General features: G+C 39.3%; 2 pseudogenes; both read right to left on the bottom strand.

Annotated features, from left to right (window-relative positions):
- LOC123460643 overlaps nt 1-7,663 on the bottom strand; it is a 32,245-nt pseudogene extending 24,582 nt beyond the window's left edge.
- A 9,200-nt stretch (nt 7,664-16,863) lies between these two features.
- On the bottom strand, nt 16,864-18,289 carry LOC123460631 (annotated as a pseudogene).
- Nucleotides 18,290-18,832: the final 543 nt, after the last annotated feature.

Raw genomic sequence — 18,832 nt, 5'->3', positions numbered from 1 at the left:
ATCTCTTCCTTTCCAATATGTATCCCTTTTATGTGTGTCTCTTGCCTTATTGCTAGGGCTAAGACTCCCAGAAATATATTAAATAAAAGTGGGGACAGTGGACACCCTTGTCTTATTCTTGATTTTAGTGGAAAAGCTTCCAGTTTTTCCCCATTTAGTAATATGTTGGCTGTAGGCTTGTCATAATAGCTTTTATTATATTGAGATATGTTCCTTCTATTCCCAGTCTCTGTAGGACTTTTATCATGAAGGGTTGTTGGATTTTGTCAAATGCTTTCTCTGCATCCAATGAGATGATCAAGTGATTTTTGTCCATCAACCCATTTATAGATTTGTGTATATTGAACCATCCCTGCATCTCTGGGATAAAGTCTACTTGGTCAGGGTGAATGATCTTTTTGATATACTCTTGTATTCTGTTTGCCAATATTTTATTGAGAATTTTTGCATCTGTGTTCATGAGGGAGATTGGTCTGTAATTTTCTTTTTCTGTTCTATCTTTGCCTGGTTTTGGTATCAGGGTGATGTTGGCCTCATAGAAGGAGTTTGGTAGAATTCCTTATTTTTCTATTTCCAGGAAAAGCTTAAGAAGCAATGGTGTTAACTCTTCCTTAATGGTCTGGTAAAATTCAGCAGTGAATCCATCCGGGCCTGGGCTTTTTTTAGTTGGGAGATTATTGATAACTGTTCGGATCTCCATGTTTGTTATAGGTCTATTTAGGTGATTAATCTCATTTTGATTTAATTTAGGTAGGTCATATAAATCAAGGAAATCATCCATTTCTTTCAGATTTTCATACTTTGTGGAGTATATGCTTTTATAATATGTCCCTATGATTTTTTGAATTTCTCTGGAATCTGTTGTGATGTTACCTTGTTCATCTCTGATTTTATTAATTTGTGTCTCTTCTCTCTTTCTTTTGGTCAGATTTGCTAAGTGTTTATCAATCTTGTTTATCCTTTCAAAGAACCAACTCTTTGTTTCATTAATTCTTTGGATTGTTCTTTTTGTTTCTATTTCATTAATTTCTGCCCTAATCTTTATTATTTCTTCCCATCTACTGATTTTTGGTTTGCCTTGTTCTTCTTTTTCCAAGGCTTTAAGGCAAAGCATTAGGTCGTTTACTTGCGACCTTTCTAATTTCTTAATATAGGCACTTAAGGCTATAAATTTACCTCTTAGAACTGCCATCATTGTGTCCCAGAGATTTTGATATGTTGTGTTCTCATTATCATTTGACTCTATGAATTTTTTGATTTCCTTCTTGATTTCTTCATTGACCCATTCATCATTTAGTAGTGTGTTGTTTACTTTCCATGTTTTTGTGTATACTCTACAGCCTTTCTTGCTACTGATTTGTAGTTTAATTCCATTGTGGTCAGATAGAATGCAAGGAATTATTTCAATTTTCCTGAATTTGTTAAGATTTGCTTTGTGTCCTATTATGTGGTCTATTTTAGAGAATGTTCCATGTGCTGCTGAAAAGAATGTATATTCAGCAGCCTTTGGATGAAATGTCCTGTATATATCTGTTAGGTCCATTCCTTCTATGACCTCATTTAATCCAGATGCCTCTCTTTTTATTTTTTCCTGGGAATGATCTGTCATATGATGAGACTGGGGTGTTAAAGTCACCCACTACCACTGTGTTTGGTGTTATCTGTGACCTTAGTTCTAATAGTGTTTGTTTGATGAATTTGGGATCCCCCATGTTAGGTGCATATATGTTTAGGATTGTAATGTCCTCCTGTTGGAGTGTGCCCTTAGTCAATATAAAGTGACCTTCCTTATCTTTCTTGACTAACGTTGGACTGAAGTCTACCATGTCAGATATTAGGATAGCAACCCCGGGTTTTTTTCTAGGCCCATTTGATTGAAACACCGTCTTCCAACCTTTCACCCTAAGATAATGTCTATCCTTTGTAGAAAGGTGAGTTTCTTGAATACAACAAATTGTAGGATCCTGCTTTTTAACCCAGTCTGCAAACCTTTGTCTTTTTGTTGGGGCATTGAGGCCGTTGATATTAAGAGATATTATTGAAAGGTGTGTATTTATATTTGCCATTTTTTTTTTTTTTTTTTGTGGTTTTGGTTCTACCTGTGCTCTTTTGACAAGTATTTGAGTATTGCTTGTTTTTTCTAGGTTCCTTATATGTGTGCTTTTCCTTTTTTCAGCATGGAGGATTCTATCAAGTATTTTCTGTAGAGCTGGTTTTGTCTTCAAATACTTCTTTAACCTGCTTTTGTCATGGAATGTCCTTATTTCTCCGTCTAGTTGAATGGATAACTTTGCAGGATAAAGTATCCTTGGTTGACAGTTGTTATCTTTCAGAACTTGGAATATATCACTCCAAACCCTTCTGGCTTTAAGAGTTTGTATTGAATAATCTGCTGTAATCCTGATGGGCTTACTTTTGTTGGTAACTTGATTTTTATCTCTAACTGCTTTCAATATTTTTTCTTTGGTGTATGTGTTTGGAAGTTTTATTATAATATGGCGAGGAGAGGTTCTTTCCATGTTTTGTATGGCTGGGGTTCTAAAGGCTTTCTGTATCTGTATTGGCACCTCTTTCCCAATTTGGGGGAAATTTTCTTCTATGATTTTGTTGAAGACACCTACTATGCCTTTGGAGTGGAATTCTTCTCCTTCTACTATGCCCTGGATTCTAATATTTGATCTTTTCATAGTGTCCCGAATATCTTGAAATTCCCACTCATACTTTTCTACAAGTTTGTCTTTCTCTTTGTTGGCTTGTATTAGATCTGCCACCTGGTCTTCTAGCTTAGATATCCTATCCTCTCCTTCATCCATTCTACTGGTGAGATTTTCTACAGAGTTTTTTATTTCATTAACTGTGTTCTTCATTGCTAGTAATTCTGACTGGTTTTTCTTTATTATTTCTATTTCCTTATTTATGTCTTGTATTGCCTTCTTTATTTCATGAAATTGGTGTCCTGCCTCTTCTTTGATTCCTTTGATTTCCTCTTTAAGTTCCTCTTTGACTCCTTTGATTTGTTCTCTGACTTCTTTGAACATATTTACAATCATTCTTTTGAAATCTTTCTCATGCATTTCCTCTAACTCGTTCTCACTGGAGGTCATTTCTGATGCATTAATACTTTTAGGTGGATTTATATCATCTTGCTTTTTAGTGTTTCTTGTGTTGTAATGTATATATTCTTGCATCTTGGATTATGTTAATTTTTGGGTTTTCTAGCTAACTGGGTATTCTTAGCTGTATCATTTGGTTTGTTGTTATCTATTTTCAGGGTAGGTGATTGAGGTGTTAGATGTGGCTCTTAAGAGTCTGAGAGTATCTACAAAGGTGCTCCTAGGGGTTGAGTTTCCCTGCTATGGGGGTATTCAAGTAGGCTGAGTGGAATAAGATACAGGTAGATTCTAAAAGTTAACTAAACACTGTACCCATTCAGTCAAAAACAGCCCCAAATATGTATGCCAGAGTAGTTATTATAACAACCAGATCCTCTATCAACATAGAGGTTAAGATTTCTGGTCTGTTGAGGGATCCAAGTCAGCTTGTGACCAAGTGAGACCCTTCCCTGGTGCAAAGCCAGTTACCTTGGATGAGTTTGGTCTCAGTCAAGTTGCTGCCTGGGTCGTCAGGCTGCTGTTGTGATTTCTGGAGCTGGGCACTGGCTTTTCCTGCAGGGCAAGCCAAGCCTGGCAACTGTGGCCCTGCAGATCAGCTCTCCCACTGGGTCTGTCAGCAGCTGAAGCTTCTGCTGTTGGGTTGGCTGTTATTGCCCCCCTGGTCTGCTACTGCTGGGGCCACTGTTACCAGTGCCAGAGCCGCTGATGTTGCTGCCAAACTCTGCTCCTGTTTGGGCCCCACTGTTGGCTCAGGTTGGCATGGCCGGGTCCCGGGACTGCTGCTCTGTTTGCTGGAGCTGGGCTCAGGTGGTGGGGGAGGGGAGGGAGCCGCAGCTGCTCTGGTTCTCTCGCCTCTCCACGTGTTCTTCTACCTCGCGGTCTGCTTCTCTGTTGCTCACTGCCGCTCTCCCTTCACGTTTCCTGAGTTGTGGAGAGCGTGGTGTGAAGGGAAGCTCCCACACCTGGCTTTTCTTGCGGCTGGAGCCGAGCTTGGTTACTTTCTAGCTTTTGCCATCCTGCTCGGGCTCTGGATGCTCTGGATCTCTCCTACTTCTCCGCTACTGCTTCAATTTCCTATACACCTCAGTTTTTAGTAAAAGTGTGTATTTTGCTGAGTTGTTTTGGTCTTCCCCCACCCCCCCAGGCTGCTTTGGCATGGTACCTAGGCCAACATCTTAACTAGAAGTCCGCCATATGTATTTCTTCTTATGAGAACTCTCTATTTAGTTCCATAGCCCATTTTTTAATTGGGTTGTTTGGTTTTTTTGAGTTCCTTTTATATTCTGGGTATTAATCCTATGTCAGATATGTAGCTGGATAAAATTTTCTCCCATTCTGTAGGTTGTCTCTTTGCTCTATTCACAGTGTCCTTCCTCTACAATGGTTTTGTAATTTCATGAGATCCTATTGGTTGATTAGTGGTTTTATTTCCTGAGCAACTGGGATTATATTTGAAAAGTCACTGCCTATGCCAATATGTTGTAGTGTTTCTCCTACCTTTTCCTCTAGAAATTTCAGAGACTCAGGTCTGATATTAAGGTCCTTGATCCACTTGGACTTGATTCTTCTGCATGGAGAACAACAAGGATGTATTTTCATCCTTCTACTTATAGATACCCAGTTTTCCCAGCATCCCTTAATGAAGAGGCTGTCTTTTCTCTAGTGAATAAAATTTTTGTCAAAAATCAAATTGACGTAGTTGTCTGGATTAACTCTTGAGTCCTCTATTCTGTTCCATTCATGTACATATCTGTCTTTGTGCCAATACCATGCTGTTTTTGTTACTAATGCTTTGTAATAAAGCTTAAAATTGGGTATAGTGATACCACTAGCCTTATTTTTGTTGCTCAAAATTGTTTTGGCTATTCAATGATTTTTTTGCTTCCAAATGAATTTGAGGATTGTTTTTCTATTTCTGTGAAGAATGCCATTGGAATTTTAATGGGGATTGCATTAAATGTGTAGATTGCTTTTGGTAAGATTGACATTTTCAAAAAATTGATTCTTTCAATTCAAGGACAAGGGATGTCTTCCCATTTCCTTGTGTTTTCTGCAATTTCTCACTTGAGAGTTTTAAAGTTTTCATTCTAGAGATCCTTCACTTCCTTGGGAGAGTTTACTTGATTTCATCCTTCTCATGTTTGTTGTTAGTATATAGAAAAGCTACTGATTTCTGTGTGTATATTTTTCATCCTGCTACATTGCTAAAAGTGTTTCCCAGCACTTAACAATTTTCTGGTAGAGTAATTTGGGTCCTTTATGTATAGAATCATACCATCTGCAAATAATGATAGTTTGATCCCTTCCTTTCCAATTTTTGTCCTTTTTATGAGTGTCTCTTGCCTTATTGCTATAACTAAGACTTCAAGTACTATATTAAATAAAAGCAGGAACAGTGGACACCCTTATCTTGTTCCTTTATTTAGTGGACAAGCTTCAAGTGTTTCCCCATTTAGTATTATATTCGCTGTAGGTTTCTCATAAATAGCTTTTATTATGTTGGGATATGTTCCTTCCATTCCCAGTTTCTCTAATACTTTTACCATGCAGGGATGTTATATTTTGCTGAATGTCTTTTCTGCATCTATTGACATGATCAGTGATTTTTGTCCTTCAGAACATTTATATTATATATTACATTTGTCAATTCACATATGTTGAACCATCCCTGCATCCCTGGGATAAAGCCAACTTGGTCAGGTTGAATAATCTTTCTGATATATTCTTGAATTCTTTTCTAATATTTTGTTCAGGATTTTTGCATTTATGTTCATGATGGAGATTGGTCTGTAATTTTTTCTTTCTTTTGCTCATCTTTATCTGGTTTTGGTATCAGGATGATCTTGGCTTCATAGAAGGAGCTCAGTAGAATTCCTTCTTTTTCTATTTTATAGAAAAGTTTGACAAACAGTGGTGTTAGTTCTTCCATGAAGGTTTGGGAAAATTCACCAGTGAATCTATTTGGGTCTGGACTTTTTTGAGTTGGGAGATTTTTTTTCTTTTATAACTCTGAGGATCTCCATACTTTTATTGGTCTATTTAAATGGTTTATCGCATCTTGACTTAATTTTGGTAGGTCATATAAATCAAGGATATCATCCATTTCTTTCATATTTTTCAACTTAGAGGCATATATTTTTAAAGTACGCCCTTATGATTTTCTGAATTTATTTGGTATCTTTTGTAATGGTGCCTTTTTTCATCTCTTATTTTATTAGTTTTTGTCTATTCTCTCTTTCTTCTGGTCAGATTTGCCAAGCATTTATCAATCTTGTTTATCCTTTAAAAAAACAAATTCCTTTGCTTCATTGATTGGATTTTGGGGGGGTTTCATTTTCATTAATTTCTGCCCTAATCATTGTTATTTCTTCCCATCTACTGATTTTTTTTGCCTTGTTTTTCTTTTTCCAAGGCCTTAAGGTAAAGTATTAAATTTTTTACTTGTGAATTCTCTAGTTTCTTTCTTTCTTCTTTTTTTTTTTTTTTTTTTTTTTTTTTTTTTTTGAGGTAGGGTCTCACCCTAGCCCAGGCTGACCTGGAATTCACTATAGAGTTTCAGGGTGGCCTCAAACTCACAGCAATCCTTCTACCTCTGCCCCCCAAGTGCTGGGATTAAAGGCGTGCACCACCACGCCCGGCTTCTAATTTCTTAATATAAGCACTTAGAGCTATAAATTTCCCTCTTAGAACCACCTTCATTGTGTCCCAAAGGTTTTGGTATGTTGTTTTCTCATCATCATTTGAGTCCATAAATTTATTGATTTCCTTTTTCATTTCTTCAATGACCCATTCATCATTCAATAGTGTACTGCTTAGTCCCCATTAATTTCTGTGTGCTCTATAATTTTTATTGTTGTTGATTTGCAGTTTAATTCTATTGTGGTCCCATAGTGTACAAGGGATTATTTCAATTTTCCTGTATTTGTTGAGATTGGCTTTGGTCCTAATATATGCTCTATTTTAGAGAATATTCCACTATGCTTCTGAGAAAAGTGTATTCTGCAGCATTTGGATGGAATGTTCTGTATATATCTGTTAGGTCCATTTGTTCCATGACATCATTTAATCCAGATGTCTCTCTGTTTATTTTTTTCCCATGATGACCTGTCAATTGATTAGAGTGGGGTATTGAAGTACTACACTACAACTGTATTTGTTGCTATCTGTGACCTTAAGTCTAATGGTGTTTGTTCGATGTAACTGGGAGCTCTCATGCTAGGTGCATATACATTTATTATTATAATGTCTTCCTGTTGTAGTGCTCCTCTAATCAGTATAAAATGACATTATTTATCTTTCCTCACTAATGTTAGCTTGAAGTCTATCCTGTCAGATATTAGGATAGCAACCCCTGCTTGTTTCCTAGGCCCATTTGCTTGAAATATCATTTTCCATCCTTTCATCCTAAGACAGTGTCTATCTTTTAATTGAGAGATGAATTTCCTGGAGGCAACAAACAGCAGGATCCTGCCTTTTAATCCAGTTTGCAAGTCTGTGTCTTTTGGTTGGGACATTGAGACCTTTGATATTAAGAGTTATTACAGCGTCATGGCGACCTGCCCAGCTCCGGGTCCTTCCCCTGTGAGTGCTGGTGACCTATGCTTGTGTCTTTTTTCTTTCCTCTCGTGTTGTTCCTCTTGTTCTGCTTGACTGGTTCTACGGAGATTTTCTGCCCTCGTCTGTGGAGTGCCACCGTGAGCCTTGAACTTGTCTCTGCTCAGCCTCTGGTTCACGCCGCGGGCTCCTCAGAGCAGAGCCAGGACTCGGAGGCCTGAGCTGCGTGTAGGTGTTAGCCAGGGCAAAATAATAATAATAATAATTATATATATATATATATATATATATATATATATATATACATAAAAAAGAGTTATTACAGAAAGGTATGCATTTACTCTTGCCATTCTTCTTACTTTGTAGGGCCTCCTGTTTTCCCTTTACTCACTTGTATTAACTGTTTATTCTTATCTATTTCCTCTTGTGTGTGTTTTGCTTTTTCTTCAGTGTGAAGGATTCCTTCAAGCATTTCAAGCATTTTCTATAGAGCTGGTTTAGTCATCATAAATTCTTTAGCCTGTTTCTGTTGTGGAATGCCCTTATTTCTCCATCAGTTTGGACATATAGCTTTGCAGGATAAAGTAATCTTGGTTGACAGTTGTTATCTTTGAGAACTTGGAATACATATTTCCAAGCCCTTCTGGCTTGTAAAGTTTGTGTTGAGTAATCTGCTGTTATTCTGATGAGCTTGCCTTTGTAGGTGACTTGCTTTTTCTCTCTAACTGCTTTCAGGCAGGCAGTGCCAGGCAGATGAGCAGATTGTGCAGATCAGAAGGCCACGAGCTCCTCAGTCGGTTTCTGGATGTTTTCCTCTTTCTAGTGTATCTTGGTCTCTCCTGCTTCTCCACTATGTCTGAGAATAACCTATGCTCCTTCACTTTTAGAAGAAGAGTATATTTTGCTTAAATCCCTTCCTAAGATGGTTTGCTATGTCTCCTATGCTGCCATCTTAACCATAAGTCCTCACCTCATTGCTTTTGATAGTTCCATATTCACAGTATAATTCTAGTCCTCTGTCAACACAAGGGAAGAGAAAGACATAATTCTATTACAGAGTGTTCCTCTTTTATATCTTAATAAATCTGACATGGTATGTAAACTTCATGTAAAAATTCTGCTGTGTCATTCACTCAATTATTTAAATTTTAATTTTTACACTTACCAGGACATACGATCCTGTCTGGGTAAATCATTACTGTTATTTGGGAATGATTTCATCAACTCTGAATCAGAAGATTGAATTATGTACTTTTCCATTGCTTCTCTGAGTGCCATGAGTTCTTCATAATTTGGCTGCCTGTGTCTCCTGTTTCTAGGGCACAACTATAATAACATCACTGTCATCAGTGCTGCACAATGACACAGAATTCTCCGACCCAAAGACCTTTGACCCAAGTCACTTTCTGGATAAGAGTGGCAACTTTAAGAAAAGTGATTTCTTTATGCCTTTTTCAACAGGTAATTAAAATTGATTTTCAAGCCGGGCGTGGTGGCGCACGCCTTTAGTCCCAGCACTCAGGAGGCAGAGGTAGGAGGATCGCCGTGAGTTCGAGGCCACCCTGAGACTCCACAGTGAATTCCAGGTCAGCCTGGGCTAGAGTGAGACCTTACCTCGAAAAAAAAAAAATTGATTTTCATGCCAAAAGGTGTCTTTTGGGAAGGAGTTGAAACTTATATGATGCCTCCCCTTGGGCTGGTAGACTAGCTCTTTAGATGTGGTTAGGAGCAACCCTCATGATGTCCATGCACTTTCCATGTTCATGAGACATCCTCAGGTTGGTTCAGGTTAGTGGGACTTTAGGAAGCTGGCCTATCTTTTTTACAAATAGGCAAAGCTAGGCCATGGGCTAGCTGAATTATGTGTTCACATGTATCATCAAGAGACCACAAAATTCCTTCTGGAAGGTAAATTACCTTACATGGCATGAAAAAGGCAGCTTGCTTATTGGTATTGCTCAGCCCCTGGGCTCAGCTGTGGGGATAAGAGTCTTCCCAAGCATAGACTGTGCAGCAAAAGGCATCATACCCAGTGATGGAAGCAGGCGCGCAAATAGTCCATTGTACTCCCAGAGCATTAGTGCTGTGAAGGAAGGAAGCACAGGTTGCTAGAGGAAGGGAAGTGGAAGTTATGGGGCATAAAGTACCCATTTCTTGTTTCTCGTATTCCACCTTGAAGCATAAAATAGAGTAAGCAACATTTGAATAGCAGAAGATATACTTGAGCTACCTTAAAGGGCAAAGAGAGAATAAAAAAAAAACCAAAAAACAAATGCACAGTATTTGAAAAGAATGAATCAACAGCAGGATTTCTGGCCTCACTCATGGAGTGTCAGAACCTCTGCCAAATAACCATGTGGATGTGAAAATGTTAGGGACGTGGTGGGATACACTGTGATGTTCATTGAATACCTCTGGCTACCTTACCTCCAGTCATGATCATGTGTCTTAAATCTTTTATCTCCACACCTGAGGCGTGTGTCATCTCCAGTCATGGAACTCCCTTCCTTGACATTGGCTTGGGATGTCTACTTTATATCTATTGCTGTAGATAACATGAAAGCAAATACCAAAACCTCTCTTTACAAGTGCAAATTTTGACACAATTGAAAAATAAACAGGGCTGGAGTGATGACTCAGTAGTTAAAGGCACTTGCTTGCAAATCCTGCCAGCCTAGGTTTAATTTTCCACTACTAGCATAAAACCAGATGCACAAAGTGGCACATGCATTTGGAGTTTATTTGCAGCGGCAGGAGGCCCTATTGTGCCCATACTCACTCACTGTCTCTCTCTCTCTCAAATAAATTAATAACTTTTTAAAAAAATAAATAAAATAGAGCATTCTAATTCCAGGTTATTCTTGCTCCGATGAAAACATGACTATAGTTATGATTTGGAGGAAACCCAGAGAGGACAAGATTTTCTTTATTCTGCAGATAAGCAGAGTATAGAAAGGAAAGGAAATTTGGCCACTTTTTGAATGTAGTAAAGGTATCTAATTTCAAAAGAGTAACAGTACAGAAATAGTGAGTACTCATAGCCTTTTGGAGAGCAATGAAGAGTGTGTATAATGGAGCTGATAATAGAAAGTGTGATGAATAGAAGAAAATATCACAGGAAATACAAGCAACATGAGTATATTTCTAGATAAAAATTGTCAGAAACCTAAAATGTCAAGGATAGTTATAATGTGGATGAAAATAACCCAGTGTTTTGAATAAGGCTAATAATCAATAACATATTATGTTATTTTATGTTTATTAACATTGTTAACTGCAGAATAGTGCTCACAGTAACATTTCCAATATACATTGATCAAATTCACCCTACCTTATTTCTTTTCCTCTAGCCTCTGTTATCCCTCCCTTTAGTCCATGTCTTGGTTTCTAATAACCTTCTACTTTTATGTCCTCTTTTATTTCTTCACAAATGATACTTATCACTAGGGTCTAGCATGTTGTTTTATCCATTATCCTTCAAATTATAAATCATCATTTTCAGAGTTGGGTACTCCGTTGTCTGTGTGCTTCATCTGTTGGTTGATTCAGTTGATTTTCATGGAGTAAAAGGTAGGTGTCTGTGCCCATTTTTTACATGTAGATATCCAGCATATTGTGGGAAAAAGAACACACATAAACACACAGTGATTTTTTTAAAGGAGTAAAAGAAATGGAAATAAGAAAATTTAAAGGGAGAAAATGAAAAGTGCAAGAAACTTTGATTTAAAGAGTAAAATACAATGAAAGATAATTAATGAATGAAATAATAATAGTAAAAGAATAGACAGAAAAAAGGAGTAAAAATTTCCTCCACCAGGCTTCTTTTAGTGTGCTGTTGATTTCCACAGTTCTCAAAAGCTACTTGATCCACTACATATGTGCTGCTTTGTTTCTATACTATAGAGGAGAAAACTTGTGTTAATGTTGAGAACTTCTTGAGCTTTTATATAAATATAAATTATATATTTGTTAATATTAGACATGGAGAACAAATATCTCCATTTTCTGTCCATTTATCAATTCAGCTGTCCATTCATCCATCCACCCAAACATTTATCAAAGTTATTATACATTCTTTTTGTGACAGTTAAAAACACAGTGGTTGGGCTGGAGAGATAGCTTAACAGTTAAGGCCCTTGCCTGAAATGCCTAAGAACCCATATTCAAACTCTCTCCAGGCCCCATGTAAGCCAGAGCACAGAGGTGAGGCACGCACAAGGTTGCACATGCACACGAGATGGCACAAGCATCTGGAGTTCAATTAAGTGCTGAGGCCCTGGGATGCAATTCTCTCTCTCTCAAAATAAAATAAAATAAAATAAAATAAAATAAAATAAAATAAAATAAAATAAGGAAAGAAAACAGGGCTGGGGAAATGGCTTAGCAGTGAAGGAGCTTGCCTGCAAAGCCAAAGGACTCAGGTTTGATTCCTCAGGACCCATATAAAACCAGATGCATAAGGTGGTGCATGTGTCAAGTTCATTTGTGGTGGCTGGAGGCCATGGTGCACCTATTTTCTCCCTCCATCTATTTATTATCTATCTATCTATCTATCTATCTATCTATCTATCTATCTATCTATCATCTCTATTACAGATAAATAAAAATAAAAAACAAAATTTTAAAAAATATTTAAAATAATAATAAATAAAAAGAACACACACAGTGCTTATCAAGTCATACACAAGGAGTTAATTATGGTTTTGTTTTTTTTTCCTGTTCCATTTTCAGGAAAACGGGTTTGTGTGGGAGAGAGCCTGGCCTGAATGGAGTTGTTTTTATTCCTGACCACCATTTTACAGAGCTTTAACCTGAAATCTCTAGTTGATCCAAAAGACCTTGATATTACCCCAGTTGTCAATGGGTTTGTTTCTCTTCACCCCAAGTACCAGCTCTGCTTCATGCCTGTCCGAAGTCATCAACCAGCTCTCTTCATGGCATTGTGTTTGCATCTGCAAACCTTTCCCCAGGGAATCCACCACCTTGCATGATCAGATGTTCCTTCTTTGACCTCCCCGTCAAGTCTTATTTCCTAAAGCTCCAGGGAACACTCATCCTCATCTTGGAGAATTTTATAAGTCACTGCACCAATATGTCTTCAATTACCTATATTGAAATGATTTATTGACATGCAAATGGATAATTCTTATCTAATGCTGGATTATTCATATATAATTACTGTGTAACAGCACAATGACTAAAATGTGAAAATTCATCATAATCTCACTCTAGCCCAGGACGACCTACCTAGTCCTCACTCTGTAGCCACCATCGTGCCTCAAACTGACAGTGGTCCACTTCTCTCAGTCTCCCAAATGCTGAGATTATAGGTATGGGCCACCACAACTGGCCATTTCACGATTTTAGTTATGCCTTCAAGTATACACACAAATCAATTTTGATGTGTTTATATAATTGTTCCAACATTATTTGTTTAAGAGACTTTTCCTTACATGAATGGTTTTGGAACTTCCAGTGAAGATAGCTAGGTTATAGAAGTATAGATAAATTTATAAATATCAATTCTATCCCAGTGGTATTTTGGGGTTTTTGTTTATTCGAAGCAAGGTATAGGAATTTAGCAAACCTTGCATCACTGTGTGTTCGACAGACCAGCTATGAAATAAACCTTGCAGCACTCAAAGTTCAGACATGGGCCAACTTTGGAGGAAGCCTTGCACCTCCTGTGGATTAAACACAGGCAAGCTCTAGAACAAACCTCACAGCATCGTGAATTATTCATAGGTCAGCTCTGGAGTAAATCTTGAAGTTCTGATGCATTAGCCAAGTCAATGAATATGTACTGCCATAGCCTAAGAAGCCTGTCCGTGAGCATTTGAACTTCACACTTTTGAGAACAATGAGTAAGAGGGGCTACTACTCTTACAGGAAAATGCTAATGATGCCAGGGCAACTTAACTTATGTTACAGTACCAGACCCTGGGAACAGGAAGTGGCCACTATCCAATTCTAATCTGAAAAGGCAGAACATGCAAATTTTCCATGTTCTATATCATGCCGTCTGTGCTCCCCCATAAAACAGTTCAGCAGTGACCCTGGCTGTTCCTCCTCCATGCCATGTCCTTATCCAAACATCCTCTGCCTAATAGTAATCAACAAGCCCATCAGAACAGGGTCAGGAGAGCCACCATGCCAGCCATCCCCTCTTCAGCCTGGAGAGGAGGACCACTGCCAGGGCGGCTCATAGAGCAGTGCAGTGTCTGCCGCTGGCACCTCCTGGCTCTTCCCCATTGGAGGGCACACAAAGAGCCCAATGCCCTCACATAAAGCATGAGAGGAAGGCAAGCCCACCACACCAGGCAACCCCTCAGTGACAGAATCGAGGTCCTGAGGAGCGTGTGTCGGGGATTTGCAACTCACCAACTGAGTTGCCTGAGGAGTCGAAAGACCCCTCCCCATTTCTGAACTGAGTCACTCCCATTCAAGTGAAGCAGAAGAGATCAAGAGCCAAGTAGGTGACACATTCCTTTCAACTCACATGTCCCAGTCGCACACACATAGAGGGAGCAGCTTAATGTGCAGATAGGTCTGCATGCTCTCGGATGACGAAGTCATGTGCTTCACACACTTAGCACCTCAGAAAGGGAAATCACACTGGGTCCCAATGGGGTCTAAGAAAGCTAAATGAGAAAGGGACAGTATAATACTGCTTACTAGAGTCTGAGCGTAGGAGAAGGGCAGAGGAAGGGAAGAGGAACTGCTGGTGAAATGGCACACTATTTCACAAAAACAGGAGGAATCACATTGATAACCCTATCATTTAAATTCTGAAGCTACTGGTAATGTATATTTGTCCTGTATCTCTGTATTTAAAGGGGAGATCCAGAGGTCCCTAACTTTCAAGGATCCTGGTGTCATTGTGTGGGGCAACAGCCAGGGTATAAGTTCAAGCTATTGTAGGCGAGAGGCATGAAAGAACTCCACTCCGTGCCATGTATGTCTAGCCAGAAGTCTCCAGCCAGCACAGGAGGGAGTTATATAATCTGCCACTAGCTCCTTCCATATGTGAGTTCAAGTCAAGATGGGACCAGAACCATAGGGACGTTCCAAAGTACTGCTGGATGAGAAGATGGGATGTCTGATGTTTCCTGGAGAAATGAAGCTTCATTCCCACATGAGAGAAACCTAGAATAATTCTACCCTGGTCTTTACTACCTTATTCCACCTTGTCTAGCACATTAGTTATTATTTATCAGTTAATAATCAGTGTTATTCATTGATTGTTAATTACAAATGTAAACTTTACCTCTTATTCAATCCTTTTAGTGACAATTTTTGTATTTGTAATAAAATATTTTGATTATAATTCCATCCTATCACTTTTTTAGCTTCTCCCTGATTCCCCTTGCCCTGAGCCTCTTTATCTTTCCAGGTGGTCCCTCTTCTACTTTGTTCAGGAATTTTGCACCTATGTTCATCTGGGATATAGGTCTACATTTTTCTTTTCTTGTATTTCTATCTGGTGTTGGTATTAGAGTGATGCTGGCTTCATAGAAGGAGTTGGGGAGCTTTCCCTGTTCTACTAATATGATGAGATGCTGGAGAAAAAGTAGTTTCAGTTCTTCAATAAAGGTTTGGTGGAATTCTGCTGAGAAGCCATCAAGTCCTGGACTTTTCCTTCTGGGGAGGTTTTAATTACATTTTCAATCTCAGTAGAAGTAACGGGTTTGTTTAAGAGATTTTTCTGCTCTGGTTTTAGTTTTGGCAGGTGTTATATGTCTAGGAATTCATCCATTCCTTCCAGGTTATCCAATTTTGTGGAATAGTGGTTTTGGAAATATGTCCTTCTGGTTCTTCCAATTTCATTGGAAACTGTTGTGACCTCCCCTTTTCCTTTCGACTTTTGTTAATTTGAGACCTCTCTTTTTATTCATGTGATCAAATTGTCCAGGAGATTATCAATCTGTTTATTTTATTTTATTTTTTTTTTTTGGTTTTTCGAGGTGGGGTCTCACTCTGGTCCAGGCTGACCTGGAATTAACTCTGTCATCTCAGGGTGGCCTTGAACTCACGGCGATCCTCCTACCTCTGCCTCCCGAGTGCTGGGATTAAAGGCGTGTGCCACCACGCCCGGCTTGTTTATTTTTTAAAAGAACAAGCTCTTCATTTCATCAATTCTTAATTGTTTTCTTAATTTCCACTCCATTAATTTCTGCTCTGATCTTAATTATTTCTTTCCATCTGGAACTGTTAGAGTTGGGTTTTCTTGTTTTTCAATTCTTTTAGGTGAACGGTAAAGTTATTAATTTGAGGTCTCTCTGTCATTGCTATGAAGACATTTAGTGCTATGAATTTTCCCTTAGGACTGCCTTGATTGTGTCTCATAAGTTTTGGTATGTTGAGCTTTTGTTATTAATTAGTTCTAGAAATTTTACAATTTCCTTTTTGATGTCTTCCATGAGCCATTCATTATTTAATAGCTTGTTCAGTCCCCAGGAACAGGTGTAACTTCTGCTGTTTCTCTTGTTAATTTCTAGCTTTAACACATTGTGGCCTGATATGATGCAGGAAATAACATAACATAAGTTTCTTGCAGAGAGGGATGGGAAGGAGGTAGGAAAGGCAGGTCCGTAGCTCCTCCCACTATCACCTGTTTGGACTGTCATCACAACCCATTGTTTGAGATAGTTTCCAGCACCATATCCCAAGACTAGGTTACAAGTAATCTAGCAGTGATGCTAAAAATTTAAAAACCCAACCAACAAACCAACCAACCAACCAACCAACCAACCAACCCTGCCTTGCTCCTGAGATTCCCTCCCACAGAATGTGGTAGCTTGTGGTTTGGGTTCATTCATCTGGTCTGGAGCTTTTGTTTCATCCCCTGCCTGGTAGGGGCGATGTTCTACACCCTTCTTCAGAAGGGGAGTAACGTCCCTATCCACGCCACTCTTACAAGCTTGACGTTTGGGGGCTAAAGCGTCAGATACAGCATGCAGATACAGGTTCTAAGATGGTCTCCCTGCTCCAAAGCCCTCACTTGCATTTGGATACAGCATGGTTGGAGTTCCTCCCTCCCACACCAAGGGAAGACAGGCTGATGCTGGAAACACCAGCCCGAGATATATGGCAGCTCCAGCCTCCCCCAACCCATCCTACCCTCACTTTCCCCACTCTGCTGATTGATGCCTTCTTGAAACTTCCTGATAGCAAAAGAACAGCCCACTCCCGTGGGTCAATTCTGGGCTTCTGGGGGGGGGGGGAGCAAGGCGGGACTGTGGATCTCTTCTTCATCCTCAAGGAAATAAGCGGGCTTTCCCTGGGAGCTGGAGGTCTGCTGGGCCTTCAGCGGGCATGAGGCTACCATATGGTTGATGCTGTGGCAGAATTGGCACTTCTTGGCCTGGGGTGACAGCTAGCATTCCTTGGCATGGTGGTCTAGGCCACCACAGTTGTAGCCCCTGTCTCTTTTGGATCTGCGTTTCTGCATGTTGTTCCCCTTGGGGACCTCTCTCACTCCTAGTACAGAAACCCCACCAGTACTGGTGACGCAATGGATTCCAAGCCCTTGGCTGACTTCTTAAAGGTGACCTCCACTGCGTCCCCTTCACATCGAACCACTTACAGATGCCGCCTGTGCAGCAGGGCCGCGTCCGCCTGAGCCCCCTGGGGAGCTTTCTCTGCCGCCTTGGCGCAGCCACCTGCAAATTGCTGGTTGGACACTGAGTGGGTGAGCCAGCGGTCCCGGGCCCCCAGTCCACAGGCTGCTGGCCCCAGAGAAGTCCGGAGGCAAAGGGGTGTCGGGGAAGAGTCTGCTAAATCTTCCCCACACCTTGCTTAGAGTTTTAATGATGATGGGCCTTGGGGAGTTTATTCTTTGGTCCACTCTGTTTGAAGTTACTTGTATTTGGATAGGTCTCTCTTTTTTTTTTCATTTTTTTTGTTTTTTCAAGGTAGGGTCTCACTCTGGTCCAGGCTGACCTGGAATTCACTATGGAGTCTCAGGGTGGCCTTGAACTCACGACAATCCTCCTACCTCTGCCTCCCGAGTGCTGGGATTAAAGACGTGTGCCACCACACCCGGCTAGGTCACTTTTTTGAGAGGGTAGGAAAGTTTTTTTGTTCAGTAATTTTGTTAAATGTATCTCCATGTCTTTGGCCTGGATTCTTTCCCTTCTGGTATACTTATGATCAAGATGTTAGGTCTTTTTAGGGTATCCCACAGTTCCCTCATTTTCTGTTCATGATTTTTTGAACTTATCAAAGTTTTTGGACTCCCAAACTTTCTTCTGTCTTGTCTTCCACCTCTGAGGTTCTGTCCTCTGCATGATTAACTCTATTAGTGAGGGTTTCTAGAGAGGTTTTCATAAGCTCTATTTGGTTTGTATTTTCTGTTGACCTTTTCTTATCATATCCATACACCATCCCTTTGTACAGTTCCAATTTCAGGCCATGGTTTTATTTTCTTGTTTTCGTTGTTTAGACATTTTGCTATGATACGCTTTGGAGAGTTTCTTTCTTGGACCATTGTCTTTGGTGTTCTGTGAGCTTCTTGTATCTGGATGGGTCTCTTTTAAACAAGTGGGAAAGCTTTCTTCAATAATTTTGGTGGATATGTGCTGCATGCCATTGGCCGGAATTTCTTCTTTTTCTGTACCCATGATCTTGAAATTTTAATGTGTTCTACAATTTCCTCATATTCTGTTCACATGATTTTTTGAACTTACCAAAGTTTTTTGGATTATTGAGCCCTATTGTTTTGTTTTAAGCAATTGTGAATGGGATAATTTCCCTGTTTACATTCTCAACATGCTTGTCATTGACATACAGTAAAACTACTGATTTCTATATGTTAACTTTGTATCCTGTTCCTTTACTGAACTATAACAGTTTTCGGGTAGTCTTTTAGGGTCTTTTGAATATAGAGTCACATCATCTGCAGTGTGCTCATGGCTGGGAGAAAGATAGCAAATGGGTACATGTCTGCTATGACATCATTGCTGAGACTTCACATAGCAGTACATGTCACTGGTGCCTTAAAAGGCTTCTGTTCCACATTTTTATGTATCAGTTTAAAATAACTTTAAATACAATGTAATTACTCTGTATTTATTTTCCCCATGCCTATTGCCTTGTGAGTTTTCTTGGGATATGTTTTAGTAGAAAAACAGACAATTGTGCAAAATATAAATATTTTGAATACA

The sequence above is a fragment of the Jaculus jaculus genome, chromosome 1 (assembly GCF_020740685.1).
Source record: "Jaculus jaculus isolate mJacJac1 chromosome 1, mJacJac1.mat.Y.cur, whole genome shotgun sequence".
In the NCBI taxonomy this organism is placed as follows: Eukaryota; Metazoa; Chordata; class Mammalia; order Rodentia; family Dipodidae; genus Jaculus; species Jaculus jaculus.
The sequence above is the reverse complement of the archived record's forward strand: the minus strand, read 5'-3'. Positions and strand labels throughout refer to the sequence as shown.